The sequence below is a fragment of the Ylistrum balloti genome, unplaced genomic scaffold (assembly GCF_031769215.1).
Source record: "Ylistrum balloti isolate Yb309-2 unplaced genomic scaffold, AGI_CSIRO_Ybal_v1 Utg371032, whole genome shotgun sequence".
NCBI classification, from domain to species: Eukaryota; Metazoa; Mollusca; class Bivalvia; order Pectinida; family Pectinidae; genus Ylistrum; species Ylistrum balloti.
In genome coordinates this window covers 241821-261848 of record NW_026782573.1, presented here as the reverse complement: position 1 = coordinate 261848, position 20028 = coordinate 241821, and the positions used below count along the sequence as shown (strand labels likewise).

Genomic DNA, 20028 nt, shown 5'->3' with positions numbered 1-20028 from the left:
CGACACTGTGTGTTTGTGTGACATTTCTAACTCATTTATACGATGATACAGTTACAATTTCGTGCTTCATATCGTAGAGGGAAAGACGTTTCTGTCAACACTCATAAATACATATAAATACGTACATGAATAGATAAGGTTTCGATCGAAAACAGAAATAAACAGGAATACATCAGTAAAATAAATTAAGATCAAACCGAAAATTTAGTAAAAATTAGAGGAAAGGATTTGATACGTTTTTTCTAAGCTGTTTTCCAATCCTCTTTAACAATAAAAGACATATTTGTTACCATTAAGTTAATTACCATGTGAATTTTTCACAGGAAGGGCTACAACAAAACCCGTTTCTCTAACACTAGTCAGATATGCTCTAAACACAAGAAATACATGCTAAGATTATTTGTCGAGCGTCTCCCCTTTCCTTCACATCGTCAAAATGAATCATGTTGCTTCTATTATATATTCATTGTTTCTCAAAATCCCCAAAATCATATGTCTTTCCCAAAAACAAAGTCACAAAATAGCGCATGATCGACCAACGTTTGGTTTCCAAAACATTTGTCTAAAATATCACTCAACGAAATTCATGATGCGAAGCCATATGAAGAGATGCCCTCACTGATATGGGAAAATATGAGATATGTTAACAGGAAGGATTTAAAAAAGGCAAAGGCGTTGACCAAACAAGGCTTTCTTTGTACGAAATTGGGATGCAAGGCGATCGAGTGATGGTAAGATCTTCCAACAAACCATTGTATACCCATGGGAACTAACCGTGACTATCTGTTGGCTGGCTTAAGTTTTTTTATTGATATGAGACTGAATTTATCGAAGAGCTTATCAAAACAGGTCACGAAGACCTTGCTTAGACGTTTAATAGCATTTTCAGATTTATTGATGGCGTCTTGTCTCTAAATAGCAAGACATTTGTTAACCACGTCTATCATATACACCCACCATAACTGAAAATCAAGGACACCGCAGACTCTTCTACATCAGCCGCTTATCTCGATATTCTCCTACAATGAAACCAACATGGACAGCTTTCCACGAAGCTCGTATGATAAGCGTGAAGATTTTAAATTCCCTATTATTATTTTTTCCATTTTTGAATGGCAACATCTCTTCAACCCCAACCTATGGTGTTTACATATCGCAGTTGATTGGATCATCAACGGCCTGTTCCCATTATCGCGATTTTCATGCAAGAAATCGTCAACTGACGGATAAAGTCGTAACACAGGTTTCAAAAAATGCAGGTTGATGAAAATGAGTTTTACGGTCGCCATAGTTATTTAATTGAGAAATATTTTAATTCTTTGTGCGATGTGAAGATTGATGTATTTTGCATCAACAAGCATTTACAAAAACAAACCATAAAAAACCCACAATACCAGCAGGATAGTCGGAGAGATTACCATTAATTCCAGTATTAAAGCGTGACGCTAAGAAAGAGAGCAAGGAACATTTAATGTTTTTAACGTAAGGGTAAGAGTAGAGTGCAGCACAGGAAAAGCACAATAAAGCAGGATTGCTTAATATCTCGATAATGTTCACTCTGTTTAGACATCGTCTGATATAATTCTGTAGTAAATTCCATAACATTTCATTTTATGAACAAGTCTACATCGATTTTTTTTCTAAGGGAACTTCATTAACTCAGTACAACACCATTAAGCTACATTCTTTGCGACATGGTGGTGCTAAGTATATAAGATGATACACCCAAGAGTTTTCCTCTCGGTTATTTATGACGTATAATAACACCTGTGTTCGGAAAATTCCCTTCAGGAAATCCTAGTTATGGGGATAAGATTGCAAATCCTGTGACAGTCGTTGAAGAGCACAAATCAATACAGCTACCTATTTATACAGACACATCACTGCCACTGACTCCAAAGGAAAACAAAACCCACACGATTTTTATATATAGACAATTAAAATCTACACGGTGACTAAATACAGCTTCGTGAGAAGATTGGAAACTGAAATAAAGGATTGTAGACTAGTAAAATAATCACACTTCAAAAATCTTCAAACGTCTAAATGAAATACATATCATGTCATATGATACAGTTCTGTTGCATGTAAATCATTGAATATGACCATGTAGAAACCATATCAAATACATTTTTATTGCACGTATCCGTATGTCTAGCGGTGAAAAGTTGACTACATACATGGAATAAAATGGATCTTTTCTTTAAAATATAACCGCAATATACCTGATGCCATTGCGTCAACGCAAAAAGGGCAACTTTCTCTGTGCGGGTTGCTCTCTTTGGGCTTCATGCTGCTTGTTTACTAATGCAAACCGAGTGTTTTCCCAATTCAGTTTGATAAATTCATGGTTTAACATCGTGGTAATTAGGTATTGTGAGGTTGTTGGTAAGCGATTCCAAAACAGCTTTATCTACTTTATCATCTCTGTGTATTCTAACCAGAAGACCAGATATATGAAAATATGGTGAAATTTCAACGGCATTTTAAGGATAAGAAAAGCAAATTTTGGATTAGAAAGTTCTTCAAATTTCTTTTATTAATACATTGATAATGAGTCTGAATAGATATTTCTTGTAATGATTTTGTTTTCGATTGTGTCTAGAGCCAGAATTAATTGCAATTATTTCAGCGGTGAAATAAAAACATTTAAGATAGATGACATAATTAGGTAATCCTGAATGTACTAGAACGGCAAGTCTCAAGATTCATCGATATCGAAAAGTGCCAGATCCGATTCTTATCAAGGGCATGTTCTGCTTTTAATTAAAAAAAGAGATGTTAAATGAAGTACCCATTACATCAAAGGCAAAACATCATGTCTTTGTAAAGTGAAATTTAATCTTTACATGTCTTATTGCAGATAGGGCAAGTGAAAACGGACAACATCAAGAAGAGCGGATCTCATGGTGGATGAATGTAGGAGTTCCAATTTCACAGGTTTTGTTTTACACGAATCTATGGCCGCTGGAGTGATGGGTGAAATAAAATCTGTCTTCAATGGAAACAAGTTTGATCTCTTCTCGTTGACAGATATTGCAGAAGACGGAATTTCAATATCAAACTTTTAATCATCGTTACCCGATATCTGCGTTCTCCATTGTTTGACGCCAATTTCATTATCTAATGACAGATTCACAACAGGTCAACCAGGAAAGGTTAAAAGTTATTTCAGGGGTTATTCACAGTTTTCCCTTTTCGAATGAATGAGATTCTCATCCTGTTAATAAGTTATTGAACTCAGGCAGCACCTGATAGCAATGATAACTGCTTGCGAGGCATCCTCATACACATTTTCTGGGAAATCCCATGACAAGCAACACACATGAAAATGTGACATTTAACAAATTCAGTGACCTAAAAAGAATGTCTGCCAGAACTTCGACCTTATATATAATGAATTTACAATACAAACAGTATCACGTGACTTTAGCTAACCAGGAACTAATACAATTGGGAATTGAAGGGACTAGGAGCATATCGATTCCATTTCATATTTTCTAATAGAACACACTGTTGAATATCCAAAATGCTGAACTATTACCACATTGTTCTAACAGAACACAATGTTTAATATCCAAAATGCTGAACTATTACCAAATTTTCTAACAGAGCACAATGTTCAAGATGATGAATTATGATGTTTGTTCCGATGATAACAATGAACATCAGGAATGAACAGATGACATTTCATTTCAGGGCAATGGTAAAACTGTGAAGCAAGTGAATTTAAATCCTTACCTAAACCTGTTTTTTTTATTTGGTTCGAACTGACAGAAACGTTCTCACGAACACAAATCTTGAAGGATTATGCATAAGACGGCAAGAGAAATTGCAACGTTCATAAAATAGTAGACATTTGATACAAAACATACAAATATTGAATAAAACTGTTTGTAGGATTTGTCAAGGATTCTCTGTGCTTAAAGGCTGGTTGGGAAAATTTAAAAAAAAATAAGAATTCGCATTGAAGTTTTCGTTTGAAATAATATTAATTGGGAGTTCAGTAATTCCAATTTCTATTTTCTCAACGATACTAATATACTTTATATTTTTGATATATTTTACAAGAGATTGTCATCAATGGACATATGAAACAACTGTAGGTGAATTCGTATTTGATACTTTTGAATGGTACAAAGTTGACAAGGCGGGATGGAAATGAATCCCTACATAGATAACCTGTTGTATAACAAAGTAAGAAAGTCCTTCAGTCAAATGAGACAAAAATTTCTTTGAGATTTTCTTTAAAATCAGAAATGTTTTCTACTGAGGAAATAAAATCTAGACGACACAATTAAAAAAAAAATTGTTTATACATTACATAAAGCCCTGTCAGCATACACATACACTTTCACACACAAAATACCATAAATACATCAGGATGTGTAACATGCATCATCATCATCATCATCATCATCATCATCATCATCATCATCATCATCATCATCAATAACACATCTCATTCAAAAGACAATCACCCTCATAATCTTCATTGCATTGATACATTAGGAACCATCATAAGACACAAAATTGGTGAGAAACATGTTTACAGTGATATGTTGTAAGGGCCTGATAATGTTTGTTTACGTGTATTTTGTTTATTTACAGATTTAGAGTACAACAGTAACTACCGATGTAGGTCAAGGCATCAGCTTAATCTCATCTTCTAGCTATCTGTCAGTACGCAAAATGATATATATTACAATGCTTTCTTGTTATGTATATTTCGCGGTTAATAAAAAAAGAAATATATTTAGGTTATGAACAGTTCTATGTTGTGATGACCCCCAGATATGATACTTTTGATCTCATACAGTGTAAGGGATATCGGATTTTTTTTAATTCAGAATATTCCATACACGAACAAATCGATTTCGTGTTTGACAATTTTGTATTACACAGCAACGTGAAACATGATTTCAAAGAACTAGTTACTGTATTGGAAATAAATTGAAATGACAAAGAAACATGCTAACTTTGTAATCAGGAATTGAAAAATGTGCATACAAACAACATTTAACACTGTAGCGACATTTGATCTCGTCTCAGAGTAAACATTGCAATTATTCAGTTGTTAAAAAAACATAATGACCTAACTGGAAGGTGATATCATTGTATCTGTATTATCATAGTAACTATAATGTATTAATGTTACTCTGTATTCGCTCTTTATGCGACCCAGTTAGACCAGATAAAAGGGTGGAAGGGGTCTTACTCTCGCAGAAAACAGAAACAATCAGGGAATTCCCCTTGGGTAGGTAATTGACCCTTTATGTTTCAGCGTCAGATCGAAGAAAAAATTCAATGAAAGGGGAATGCGTTACCGATATATTATGATTTGCAAGGCAGCTCCAAAACTTCATCACAAATAAGTCCAGTTTGATCATTTGTCAGCCATCATACAGTGTAAATTTATCGTAGTAGATGGAGCGCCTTATCACATGTCCCAAAACGATAAAATATTCCCACTGTAGGACGCTTATTATCGTTATGTTTGTAAACAATCTTGACCCCTCAAGACAATTCAACCAAGGTTAAACTAACTCCTTAGAGATTAGATTGTTTCAGAGTTCATTCGTACCAAATAATGTTTACGAATTTGTATCTAAAAGTACAGGCTAACGATGCGAACACAGTGTGGTCTAAGTCGGATATATTAAGCAACAGATAGGGGTACAGCATTTACACCAATTTATAATGGCTTCGGAAAGTTAAAATATCAAATTGTTAGTTTCTTTTAATTTTCCTATATTTTATGATATACTAGAAGTTGAAAAATAAAAATAACCTTTTCAGCTCATTCATTGAACTGCAAAATAATTACGTACGCATCGAAATTTCCTTTATGGGCCTCAAATATAATAGTCACCTGCTCCTTTAAATACTCACTCTTTAGAGTCTGATGTTTCCGGTTCACTCGGAACATAATGCTTGCCAATATAGACACCTGATAAATTTTGTTGGATAAAAAGTGTACATGTGTGTTCATCGAATAAAACAAGGCAATCACTGATCAAAGCTTGAAACACTATATTGATATATGACATTTAATCATGGAGAGTGGAAGTTATATAAATCCGCTTTTGAAGGCAACCTTCTAACATCACGTTAACAACCTTGTTCACTAGTAGATATCGCATTTTCACTCCTACAATCATTATCATAATAGAATTTGAGAGCTAATTGCTACTCATCGACATTATATTCACCGTTTTACGACTGTCTGCAATGATAACTTCACAGTAAATGCCAATGACTAACAGACGGATCATCGAAATCAAATTAGCATTTCTATAGAAATGAAGAAAATAGACATCCTCCAGAACTAACTCATCTGTAGGTGCAATAATACTCATTGTAGACAACATCAGAAGCTCTATTTCCTTTCCTGAAGATGACTTCAGCGTTACATTTACTTATTTTTTACATTAACTAACGATATCTTAATACCAAATGCTATGATTTTAGCTGTTTTTACGATATATACATTCCGGCGCCTGTTCCATAATATGGCAGTTTCTAACATATTCTGTGAAAAGATAATAATCACCATTAACTTGTAGGCGTGAAGACATAGATAAATCTTTACTCGCTGGAATCAAGTATTGCTGTCGATAAAATTGTTTGTAATTTTTACGATATACGTTTTTGAAGCCTTTTGTCTGTTTCACGTGTGTTGTTCTGGTGATCAAATAACAACATCGCCATGAAAAAAAATGGTTAAACCCGTTCTTGATTTTTAGTGCGGCGGATGCTTATAGAAATAAAAAAAGTGACTGATGTTAAAGGAAACCTATATAAAGATTAAATTATAACCAAATTCTTTATCAATCTCCCATTTTCTATGATTCTATCTAGATTACTGCGTGCTCCACCGTCATGAAAAATAATTGATCCCAGAGGAACAAAGTCTGTTTCCCTAACAGAAGAAACATTAAATCTATGATAAGTGAATCTTATACATGTGTAATCGCCTTATTACCCAAAGGTACAGTGAAGTGTCTTCACAAACATATCTAATTGTGTCATTAATTTCAAACTACGAATTCGTGTGAAGGTTCCAAACATAGAACAACAATGAAAATGACTGCGATCTTCCCATATAAATGTTGTGGAATTTTAATTTCGTTTAGTCTATGATGTTGTGTGTGTGGTTAAGTTGTCGTCGAAACATGGTGTCATCTGATTCGGTAGTCTGTAAAGTCGTAAAGATGGTAGAGTATGGAAGTAAAACTGACAAGAACTGGTACATTAAATTGTTATAAAGAACACATTTACACATGGCGTATGATCATATTACATCGCTCCGATTTAAACAGAAGGCGTTCTTGGAAATCTGTATTTTTTAGTTATTTTCATCATACGGATATCGATTTACTGTAAAACATACTTCTACAGAAACTATTTCTCAAACAATAGCGTAAAAGAAAGTCATAGACACATGAAAACGGGGTGAAAAAAAAACGAAAAATCTATAGAAATACCATTTCAGAAACAATAAAATTGTATTTCACCAGTGTGATATGAATGAAATCATATCAATTCTATCAAAAACCTACACCATTTACACTGAAATATCATAAGACGAATGCAGAACATAAACCAAAGGAAGATTTATACAGAGACTCGCGAAAAGTATAGCCTGGATCCTATATGAACTTCATTTTGACGTGTGAATTAATGAAACGAGATTTTATTTTTCATTTTATTTAACCTAGGAGGCGCTAAAATGATAAACAAATCGTGACGAGTTTAAAAATGTCACATGCCATTTGTGTTTCGTCGTATTTTGTATGGTACCATTTGAAACAAATAACCGTAAAATTCCAAAACTGAATCTGCGTTATATTTACCACATTAACTTCAAACTTTCTTTCTCTCGATGCATCACAATTTTAACGACCATTGATGATGAAACAGGTAACGTATATACAATATAGTTCATTTTGTGATGTGTTTACAAATTACTGTTGCCATAGAGTATATTAAAAAAATCCATAACGAATATGTATCTCAGATACTCTCATTGTTTTGTGGCGTGTGTCCTCAGCATCTCTGCATACTGCTTCCACACTGAAATATGCTGACGAGGGCATCCATAAGACACGGCGACATTAATCTGACAACGGACAAACCAATCGCTACCACCATTTGTATACTTTCCGTTAACATTTTTGACGGGTCGTATCATAATATAGTGTTGTCCGTCCGTCCGCCCATCTTTTGTGGGTTTTTTTTAATGTTTTGAAGTTGTGTTTTCCTTCAAAGCAATTTGGTGAAACAATCTTTGAGCGAGTTATTGCCCTTTTTAAACATTCAAGTTTTCAGATGTCTTTCCTAAATTTTTCTCCAAATTCTATAAAAATTGGTATGTTTTATAACCATTACACGACCGTTTCGATCCTGGTGGTATTTTAATGTTACCATTTCATTGTTATTTTTGGTTTTTGGTTTTTGCTCTTTAACATTTGGAATTATTATTGCCATTTCCATATTTGTATTTTTTTAAATATAATAAATCATCATTGTTGTTCTGCCCGGCGACTCCCCTGTTGAAGTTTATGTCATGTCAATTTTCATGACATTTTAGTTCAGAAAACAATTATAGCCATATTCTATCCCATGGTATATTAGAAAACAGGGTTTCGTTAATTCCATACGGCATTAATGTATTTAGATTTTTTAAAGGATAAAGCCGTGTTTTATAACTCTTCTTGCTAGAGAGCGAGTCAGGAGGGAAACCGTGCAGTAAAATAGTTCTTCTTTAGGTATTTTTCAGTAAATCCAGTTTCCATGCGAAGTCCATTTGATATAACATATATAAAAAAGGTAAATGCCGCGATTGGCAGTGAAGTGAGTAGCATCTCTCTTTTATCACAGGATTCGAATTTCAATATCACTGGTGTTGATATTTTCATTTAAGAATGAAAAAAACCTCTTAGTTTTATCAAAGGTTGGATTGAAGTCGCTATAGTGGAGACATTTTCATAAAAAATAAACAAGATTATTGTATATGATATATTTGGATAGTTCGTTGCTGAAATAAAATGACAAGACATTCCATGTCAGAAAAAAATGACCTCCATTGATATAAATTCACATCCTTTATCTTCGATATCAAACGAAACCCTCTGACACATACTACTACGTTGTATGTTAGAAATGATGTTTGGGTTAACACTATTGCGTATCACTACAGTATGTCTGAAAGCTTTCTTTTGGAAACGTAGGGGATTTTAATCAAATGATGATACAGGCTTTGTGGTACACATATATCTGATCTTACTGCCCACGTCTCTGACCTGTGACCAATCCAGGATTTCATATTTTGTACGTCACATCAACTATTTATGCCATAGTTCATGTCTAACCGTGTGCCTTCATAGAAATCTCTTCCGATTCTCTTGATTTATCAGTGACTCAACCTCTTCCAATCTATTTCCGGAAGCCCTTAACATCATTGCAAAGTCTGACAGGACCGACTCATCAACCTTATCTTGCCAATAGCACTCAGTCTGGTGCTCTCAGACTTTGCTTGAGACGCAAAGATGGAGCAATATAAACAATTCAGTATGTGGGAATTTTTTTTAGATGCTGTAAAATGAAATGACCACGAATTACGAACACCAAAGCATAAAACATAATTGGAACCCTTATTAATTTTACTGGGAGACAAGGGGACCCTAGATGACCGTTATCTGTTATTATCATTACAACTTAATAAAATGTACATAAAGATTAAACCTGTTAACGTTTTTACATTGCATTGAACATCTATGGTAATTTCGAGACATTGTCGACGTGTTTGGGATGCTAAAACATGTGTTGACCGAGTGCATGTTTTGGAGGCGGTGATCTTATAGTGTAGGGGTACGAGAACATCTCATGGCTGATATACATGTATTTCAATATTTTTTTTTAATTGCAAGACGTTGTTGGGATACACGAATGATCTTAAAGAATAATTAATGAAGTTATAATGTCCAGTGGACTATGCCGTCTTCCTCAAATATAATGTCTCACACATCAATGTTTATGACTATATATTCCATTTCCTCACATTTCTACCTGTGAAATACTGGTCTGTTCAGGGCAATACACACACAGGTGCGCTGTTCTTGTATTCCTTACCAAACCATGCAGTACAGGTGTAAAAATATGATGTGTTCATTCCCGATTGACGACATCACCTGATATTTGATATTTGTGTACAAATATTTATTTGTAGTGACTGTTTATATTTCGTTTAAATTTTCTAGCACCAACTTTACTTACCAATCAAGGTATGGAGAGTAAAGTCAATTAATTTGCATAATGATAAGAGTTTTGTGTAATATGGCGTCCTTGGTAGTACAACGACGTCTGAAGCTGTGTTTTTTTTTTCTAATATCTTAGAATGAGAAATGAGAGAATTATACCCTTTCCTATATCAGGGTGAAGGATGTGATATTTCATCCTAGAGGTCACAAAATATGGTTAAATCCTCGACAAAAATCCTGAGGTTTTACGACATATTGTGTCCCCACGGCTGGAGTATCCCTATCCTACAGTCTGACATCTCAAATGTTAAGAATGTTCGTTTGTATTTTAACGAAAGTGCGTCTATATTAGTGTGAAATCCTTATACTTATTTTCAGGTTTATTGGCTCCGAAATCAAGGAATCATTCATTCAATGATTTCCCCAAATAGATATAAAAATATCCCGACACGAAAATGCGACTTTTGGACCCTCGACTATACGTATATGCTAAAACGTCAACCAGCTCTTATTTTACTTTAACCCAGCAAGGGATGTAAATTTATCATGTAAGTGGCACTGTCATTGTCGGAATACACCTGCCACATATACTTTTGCTGCATTCGACAGTGACGGAAAACAGTTGTATTTTAGCTGTGATTCGACAGAAATACTCTATGAATTCTCGTAAATGTTACGTTTAGAAATGTAAATAGTTGTTGAAATAAGCGATTTTACATGTCGTAATGAACGTTCATGAAAATACACATGTACTTGACTTTATTGTAAAATTGATGAAAATTACGAAATTCGTCTAATTATGTCCGTTGTACAATCTTATATCCGATGAAGTTTGGAACTATATTTCCGTGCGTAGTAAAAAATTTAGCGTCCGCCATCGGGCAAAATTCAACGTAACGTCTTCATCAAGTAAACTCAGACTGAAAGACAAAACTGTTTAAGTTTCAATAATCAGATTTTCAACCAATGTTACAGAAAGACAAAAGAGGCTCGCCAGAGGCTCGTCATTCTCGTCATCCTCGCCAAAATACAGTTTATAGTTCAAGACACTAACATGTATTCTCTCACTATATATAGGAACCCGGACATACAGATAATTCACAAGCTTCCGGCGGCTCCCTTTGTTAAAACATCCTATGATATCTTTCGTACTGAAAAAAGTTTGTTATTCAGATGAAACAAATGCCACCTAATATAAGATCAAAATTATGAAAACTCACATTGTCGATTTTAGACTAAAGAATCATAAGGTCAGGGTTTGAACGAAAGCGGAGCCTTCGAAAAAAATGGTCTTGGTTAGGTCATGGCACATTGTTAGACAATCCAATGACTTTGCCCTGCTTAGACCTGCTGTTGGTTTTCGAAAGTTGATCCCAAAGAGGAGGACGCCATAAAGGCGGAAAAGTAGTCAGATATTTATGATTTTTCTTCTGTACTGCAATCATCGCGTTTTAGTTAAACTAAAAGCTGGAAAACGGTCGAAGAAAGGATAAATGATTAGAAAATAATTAAAAAAAAAAAAAAAAAAAAATAAGGAAATGAAAATGGAAATATCTAATTAGTAATTCGTAACAGTATTTAATTACAATGATATCATTACTTAAACGCAGGACGCCACGCAAGACATGATGGCTGTCGAAATGCCACTGTCTGTGGATTTATACTTCCGTTGTGATCTGCAACGTGATTAAGCAATCACACATTAAAACCAATTAACATTAATATAAAATTATATGAAAACATGTGAGGCACTAACAAAAATTAATCGATATTTTATTGACCAACATCAGACCTCGTTAGGATATAATTTATTGCAGTTGACACAACATAGACACCGTTACAAGTTTCTGGGGGGCAATTTTCATCTGCAAATGTATTACGACAAGAGACATTTCCCGTGGCGTTTGAGCTGTGCGCAACTTGATATAATAACCGCCATCGACCAACCCTTATAACTCACAGATAGGAGAATTCTTGTGATGATATTACAATAATTTGTCATTACGTGGGACAATTTATCAGTCGGTGTAACGATAACGAAACGAGAAGCATTATTACAAACTCATTCGGGATCAAATCGACAACAACTTTACTGCAATATGAGATACGTTCACACATCTGTGAACAACAAGTGCACGTTTTATTCTTCCAACCTCCCACCCAACCGCTCCCCTACCGCCCACCGCTCCAACACCGCTCCCCTTCTCTCTATACACCCTTACCGCCCCCCCCCTGTCCATCCTCACACTCAGCACCTCCCCCAAAGAAAGATAACAAAGGTTCAAAGCCTAATCACACTTTAATATCATTTATATGTACATTGTAGTAACATGCCCCCATCCCACTATAATCTATACACGGATACATCAGTAGGGATCATAATATTTTAAATTATTTCAATTTCGTCAATATTCCCATACGAACAATAAATACTCTGATGATGATTACACAAAGTGTTGCATATTGATTTCCTCCTGAAAATTTCTGCTGATTTCCTAGTCATTTTTTGATAAAGATGTCTGATCATGACAATAATGTCGGGCACAATCTCAATCCCCTTTGTTTTCATGATTATCACATTACTTTTCTCCTATCAGTATTCAGAGCATTTTGTTTTCATTCCGAGAATACTTATCATAAAACCGCATGGCCACTATGTGTACATGTTTACACACTACTTTTGGTCATTGCTAGGTTACAAAAGCAAACTTTAACGGCTGTCTTTTGAGCAAGATAATGGTAAATAACATTTAATCATATGTTTATCTCTTTTTTGATAAGAATACTGTATAAGCACTTCAGGTTCTCAAATAAACATTTTCAAAATGTCCGGAAGGAGTCGATGTTAACTAACCATGTTTCCAGATAAACGCAACAGCGCCCTTAACTGGAATGCAGATGCATGGCGCAAGAATTGCAGCAGAGCATGGTGCGAATGACATGTCAAATTTCCGGATCTGATCGTTTCTATACTTATTTTATGCCGATGTCTCTCTTAAAACTGCCTCACTGTCCACCTTTACTACTCGTCCACTGAAAGACCGAAAAGTCTGTATAGTGGACGTAAACCCGTTAAAATAAATAAAATAAATAGCCTTCACTTGAGTGTTTACTCAGTACAGAAATGCATTGGGTTCTGATACATACAACGTACCAGTCTTTAAACATGATAGTTACTGACACTTTACGTCCCTCTGGTGACGCTTTGCATTGTGATAGTGTAACGACGGGTTTGTCCGATGTCGGTATCATGTGACCGGATGTGATGTCCTTCACGTTGCCTTCAGCAGTGAACATATCTATATATCAGTGTTGCAGTACTAGTCAGCGTTAGATCCGCGCTATCTACGCGAGCATAGCGGATTCTCACATAATTACACACACTCACCACGTACACTCGCCTCTCGTACACAGGGATTCTGTTCTGAAATTATGTAGTTGTGATAGAACGTTATGCAATTTAACAACCTGAACCGCGTCTTTAGTTTTGCGGCGCAGTCAACTGTGAATCTGCGGAAAAATAAAATCGATTTTTGTGGTTTGGTTAAACGATTCCACGTACTAAATCAGGCCGAAGTAGAACGAATTATTTGCCCATTTTTCATTGCACACATTCAATGTAATTTTCGTCTTCAAATGACATTTGCTGGTGTGAGGACGTAACACCAAAACAAACAATTTAGGTCTAGGATTTTTTTTACAATGTACAATGTTGCAGGTCCTAGAGACTATTGATTGCCATGTGGGCCAAGTATTCTAGATAAGCGCATCTATTATATATTCATTTCGACGGAAACCATGTGACTAGTTAAATCGTCTGAATAATTAAATTTATTGCAAGGACTATTGACAATCGATGTGGCCGGATTCCAGACTGTTTCAAAGCTTACAATAATATCAAATGAACGTATAAACAAACTTTTAGGATTTATACTTCCATCTTAATATTTGCGCTGTCACTAACTATATGAACACGGCCAAAAAATAGCTCACCAGACTTTGAAACAATGACGTGTCATTTATTTAAAACATCTTACGCATAGCGATCTACACAACAAAAGAGGAAACCCTCTCAACACTGCAATACTTATACAAGCTTATATAGATATGTTGCTTTCGTTTTCGGCATTACTTTTATTATTTTATCGTAAAAATTGAAAATCTGTATATTAATCCATTACATAGTAAGAGAGGAATGATGCACATGTAGAAACCGTAGTTTGACGAGGAAATATAACGGTATTTCTCCTAAAGCATATTTAGGCTGTCAATTTTTGCACTGCAGTTTGAAAATATTTTTTTTTCTTAAAAATAAAAATAAATAAAACAAATTCCAAAACATCACCATTAGGAAAGTGTAAATCTATAGATAGAAAGTCAAAACTGACACATTTGTGGAGTATGGAAGTTCTGCAGTTACATCTTTGTTAAACATTAAGCCATCTCAGGTTTCATCAACACGGATGCAACCAATGAAACGACTCTCCATCCTCATATCATTCATATGGTGTTTATTAGGGGTTGTATTTGCTCAGACTGCGATGCTTCCTTCGTATTATCTGACATGACTTCCGTGCTAGTCAAGATGTTTGTTGAAGATGGAAGTGATTGGTCGTATTTTTTGTTCTTCAATATTTCGCTTCACCTTGCTTATGCTCCTAGTATTGAGCCTTTGGCCAGGGAAGTTAATGATTTTTTTTAATGTCTGATCGAATCAACGTACATAAAATTGGTACTTGAAATGGGTTACAGCAAAGACTTTTCAACGAGTTGTCAGTGTAGTGTGGCAAGATGTACTAGCAAGCTGTTGTGTCGTGGCTGTGGTTTTTCGGAGTGACGCAACATTAAAATGGCTCCTTAACGCCTGGCCCGCCGTCTGCACAAAAGCACAGCAGTATAAAGAATGTAAAATACCATCAACTTGACAGTTTGTTTTGAACAAACCTACAAATTTATACCTTGCCATCAAGTTCTGCAAACTCAGCTCCTTGTATTAGGAGTGCAGCAATCTCCTTAGCGAATGGAAAAGAAAATGTGTCGCGCTTCTCACCACTATACATATACAGGCGATTAAACTCAACGATGTTTCCCTTTTTGAAATCATTTTAAGAAGTTATTTTGTTTGATAGGCTTTTCAAATTTGTCATAAATCCAAATTATATATAATCAACCTGAAACATCCAAATAGTTACTTATTTATAGGTAAGCTAAAATTCACTTTTCATTTTTCTTAAACAGAAATATGATGCTTTGGATTATTTCTCAATGTGGGTTTAATTCATTCGGTCCATCATTCCTATAATTGATAATTAGCATGTGGACATTTAAAAAAAAAAAAAAAAAAAAAACAGGTCAGTGTTTTAATCCTGATATTACATCCACACACTTCTTTTGGCAGGTTTTCGGTCTTTCATGCACTGGCTTCCATATGTTCGACAAAACGGAGACGACATGTTGATCACCATTTCATGTTATCTCTGATCCTTGCTAATGGAAGTTACGAGAGTACGGCTCTCCTGGGTAGACCATTGTGTCAACACTCCTGTAATGATGGATCTTAAACCCACATGAGCACACGAGCTTTTTATAAACATTGAATCAAGGAGCCACATGGTCAGGTGACTGCTGCGGTTTCTGAAACATGCATTTCACGGATAATGAACGGCCGTATCGATTGTAACATAATTTCTGTATAATTCGATCTTGATTTAGAAATTTGAAATCAGGTTTGTGTTCCCTTCATCATATTTTTCCCAATTCTATGACATGGATATATACTACAATAACAGTTCTAGGAAAGGGGCAAGTTGTATGTTGGGAACGTTAATGTTCGTGTGTATTCAATAGAAAACACGTGTAATCATATGGAAGAGAGTCTTAAGTACATGCAAAATGCTATGGTCGGGACAGGTTATGTAATCGTGTAATTGAATGTGAGGGTCATGTGTCGTACACGTGTTATTCAAATGTAGATATCCGTAAAACACACACACAACATTATGGAAGGAGTGTGTTTTGAACATGTGTAATTCTGTGAGAGGGGTTGGTTATGAACCTGTGTAATTCTATGGGAGGGATTTGTTATGAACATGTCAAGTTGTGTGGAAGGTGTGTTATGAACCTGTGTAATTCTATGGGAGGTGTATGTTATGAACCTGTGTAATTCTATGTGAGTGTGGGCTATGAACCTGTGTAATTCTATGTGAGTGTGGGCTATGAACCTGTGTAATTATATGTGATTGTGTGTTATGAACCTGTGTAATTATATGTGATTGTGTGTTATGAACCTGTGTAATTCAATGTGAGGGGTGGGTTTTAATGCTATGGAAGGGATGTGTTATGAACCTGTGTAATTCTATGGGAGGGGTATGTTATGAACCTGTGTAATTATATGTGATTGTGTGTTATGAACCTGTGTAATTCTATGGGAGTGGGTTATGAACCTGTGTAATTCTATGTGAGTGTGGGCTATGAACCTGTGTAATTATATGTGATTGTGTGTTATGAACCTGTGTAATTATATGTGATTGTGTGTTATGAACCTGTGTAATTATATGTGATTGTGTGTTATGAACCTGTGTAATTATATGTGATTGTATGTTATGAACCTGTGTAATTCTATGTGAGTGTGTGTTATGAACCTGTGTGATTCTATGTGAGTGTGTGTTATGAACCTGTGTAATTCTATGGGAGTGGGTTATGAACCTGTGTAATTCTATGTGAGTGTGGGCTATGAACCTGTGTATTTATATGTGATTGTGTGTTATGAACCTGTGTAATTATATGTGATTGTGTGTTATGAACCTGTGTAATTATATGTGATTGTGTGTTATGAACCTGTGTAATTATATGTGATTGTATGTTATGAACCTGTGTAATTCTATGTGAGTGTGTGTTATGAACCTGTGTAATTCTATGTGAGTGTGTGTTATGAACCTGTGTAATTCTATGGGAGTGGGTTATGAACCTGTGTAATTCTATGTGAGTGTGGGCTATGAACCTGTGTAATTATATGTGATTGTGTGTTATGAACCTGTGTAATTATATGTGATTGTATGTTATGAACCTGTGTAATTATATGTGATTGTGTGTTATGAACCTGTGTAATTATATGTGATTGTATGTTATGAACCTGTGTAATTCTATGGGAGTGGGTTATGAACCTGTGTAATTCTATGTGAGTGTGGGCTATGAACCTGTGTAATTTTATGTGAGTGGGTTATGAACCTGTGTAATTCTATGTGAGTGTGGGCTATGAACCTGTGTAATTCTATGGGAGTGGGTTATGAACCTGTGTAATTATATGTGAGTGTGTGTTTTGAACCTTTGTAATTCTATGGGAGAGGGTTATGAACCTGTGTAATTTTATGTAAGTGGGTTATGAACCTGTGTAATTCTATGTGAGTGTGTGTGTGTAATTCTATGGGAGTGGGTTATGAACCTGTGTAATTATATGTGAGTGTGTGTTTTGGACCTTTGTAATTCTATGGGAGAGGGTTATGAACCTGTGTAATTTTATGTGAGTGGGTTATGAACCTGTGTAATTCTATGTGAGTGTGTGTTATGAACCTGTGTAATTATATGTGAGTGTGTGTTTTGGACCTTTGTAATTCTATGGGAGAGGGTTATGAACCTGTGTAATTTTATGTGAGTGGGTTATGAACCTGTGTAATTCTATGTGAGTGTGTGTTATGAACCTGTGTAATTCTATGTGAGTGTGGGTTATGAACCTGTTTAATTCTATGGGAGGGATGTGTTATAAACCTGTCTAATTCTATGGAAGGGGTATGTTATGAACATGTGTACTTCTATGGAAGGGATGTGTTATAAACCTGTGTAATTCTATCGGAGGGTGTGTTATGAATATGTGTACTTCTATGGAAGGGATGTGTTATAAACCTGTGTAATTCTATCGGAGGGGTGTGTTATGAACCTGTGTAATTCTATGGGAGGGATGTGTAATTAACCTGTGTAATTCTATGGGTGGGGTGTGTTATGTACATGCGGAATTTGATGTAATCTTACTAGATTTCAGAGAACATTTTTTTTCAGAATTGATCATGTCCAGGAAATCGAACATATCACAACAATATTGACGAAATAAACACAATGATGGACAGTTCGCTGGGCCAAGTGTAACGTTCTTCTTACTGCATAGAAAACATTGTAGGTCAGGCTCTGTGTTTCCAAATACGGACTGTTTTCATAATTATGGTATATAAATGTCACGATAAGCTATGGATATGTATCGATTCCTTTCGAAACCTCTACAGCTCGTTATTAGCGAAATTTGTTGACATTTTCTTCCAGCATATTCAGTTTTTAAACTCTTTGATATCGACTGCGTTGTAGTCATAAATCTAAATCGAAAATCCCCGAGTCCTCAATTATGTGTATTTAATGACACGCGTAACCTTTGTAACTGAGTTAATTTGTTACAAATATTTGATGACGTTATGATGACATTTGCAGCAGTAAGAAATATGAAATCATCAAACAGAGAGCTATTTAAATTTTCTGTTCTAGTTTCCTTTATATTGTGGAGAAAATTAGTTCGGTTATTTTTGACAATATCTACGCTTAGAGATAAAGGCAATATCAGATTTGTTCCTATTTTGAACGTTGTTGTAGAAGCTCACAGATCCTCAGAAGATTAATGAAAAACATGGTCTTTGTTAATGAATCTTAAACCTTATCTATATGGCAACATTTGCTTAACACGTTTTTTAACCTATATTAATCACTCTTGTTGGTCCGGATGAAAGCGCATTGATACGGACATATAAAAAGGGGATGAGAATTCGGGCCAATTTTGTGGGCGTTGTTTTTTTTTTTTTTTTTTTACCACAAATCAGCTGAATTCAAAGAAGACAATGCAATGACTTCTTCACTTTTTCCAACAGAGTCGAAGTACGATAGAATGCCACATCTGTGTTATTACCAACGAAGTGCGCATCGCATTCCTTTACAATGTGAACAACATACAGCCTTGTCCTAAAGGTGACATTCGATCTCTAGGTTTACGTGGTTTCTATAACTACTTTCACCTGCGACCTTATCTATACCAATGGATAAGTATTATTGTTATCTAGTGTTAAATTCTTTCGCGCCAATAAAACCTGAAACACTTTGCAGTAGACACAGAACCAACAGTGACCGTGAGAAATGCTTACTTTCTTTATACTTAATTTTGGTCTTTCCGCAACGTGCATGTCTGTTGATTAATGTAAATCTTTGTTTCAGTATCATTTTCATTTGATTTTAGATAATTCATGTTTAAAAAAAATATCCTATTTTTAAATTTCAACAGGCAAAAGCCGTAAAGCTTCGCAAGCATGCCTACATGTATCATAGCGTTGGCAGCAGTGCCATCATGCTCATCGGAATGCCATAATGCACGGCCGAATGTCAAAACGCACTCCAGATCCTTTAAACCAATTTTCAATATGCCAAACAATCTTGAAATGGATTGTTACCCCAATATTTTGATATTAAAATATTAATAAAATCCAGGTAATTATCTCAATTATAATTTGTCTTTGTTCAGTTGGTGACTTCCTTAGTGATATTTTTTGTGGGCGTTAGATGGTCCAATTAGTGGTGGGCACTTTTATCACGTGACCTTTGGCATTATGAAAATTCTGAAGAACAAATAGATCCTTAGTGTACTATTAGCAATGCCATAAACGTAACTGGTTCTCATCATTGGGTTATCGAAACGTACATAAGGTTCAACACTTGAATCCTTACATCACAAACAATTCTT

The 20028-nt window shown here is 35.2% G+C and overlaps 1 protein-coding gene across 1 annotated transcript in view; it reads right to left on the bottom strand.

Moving 5' to 3' along the window:
- Positions 1 to 20028, bottom strand: part of LOC132560200 (leucine-rich repeat-containing G-protein coupled receptor 5-like) — a 78407-nt gene that overhangs the window by 41715 nt on the left and 16664 nt on the right. The window lies entirely within an intron of this gene.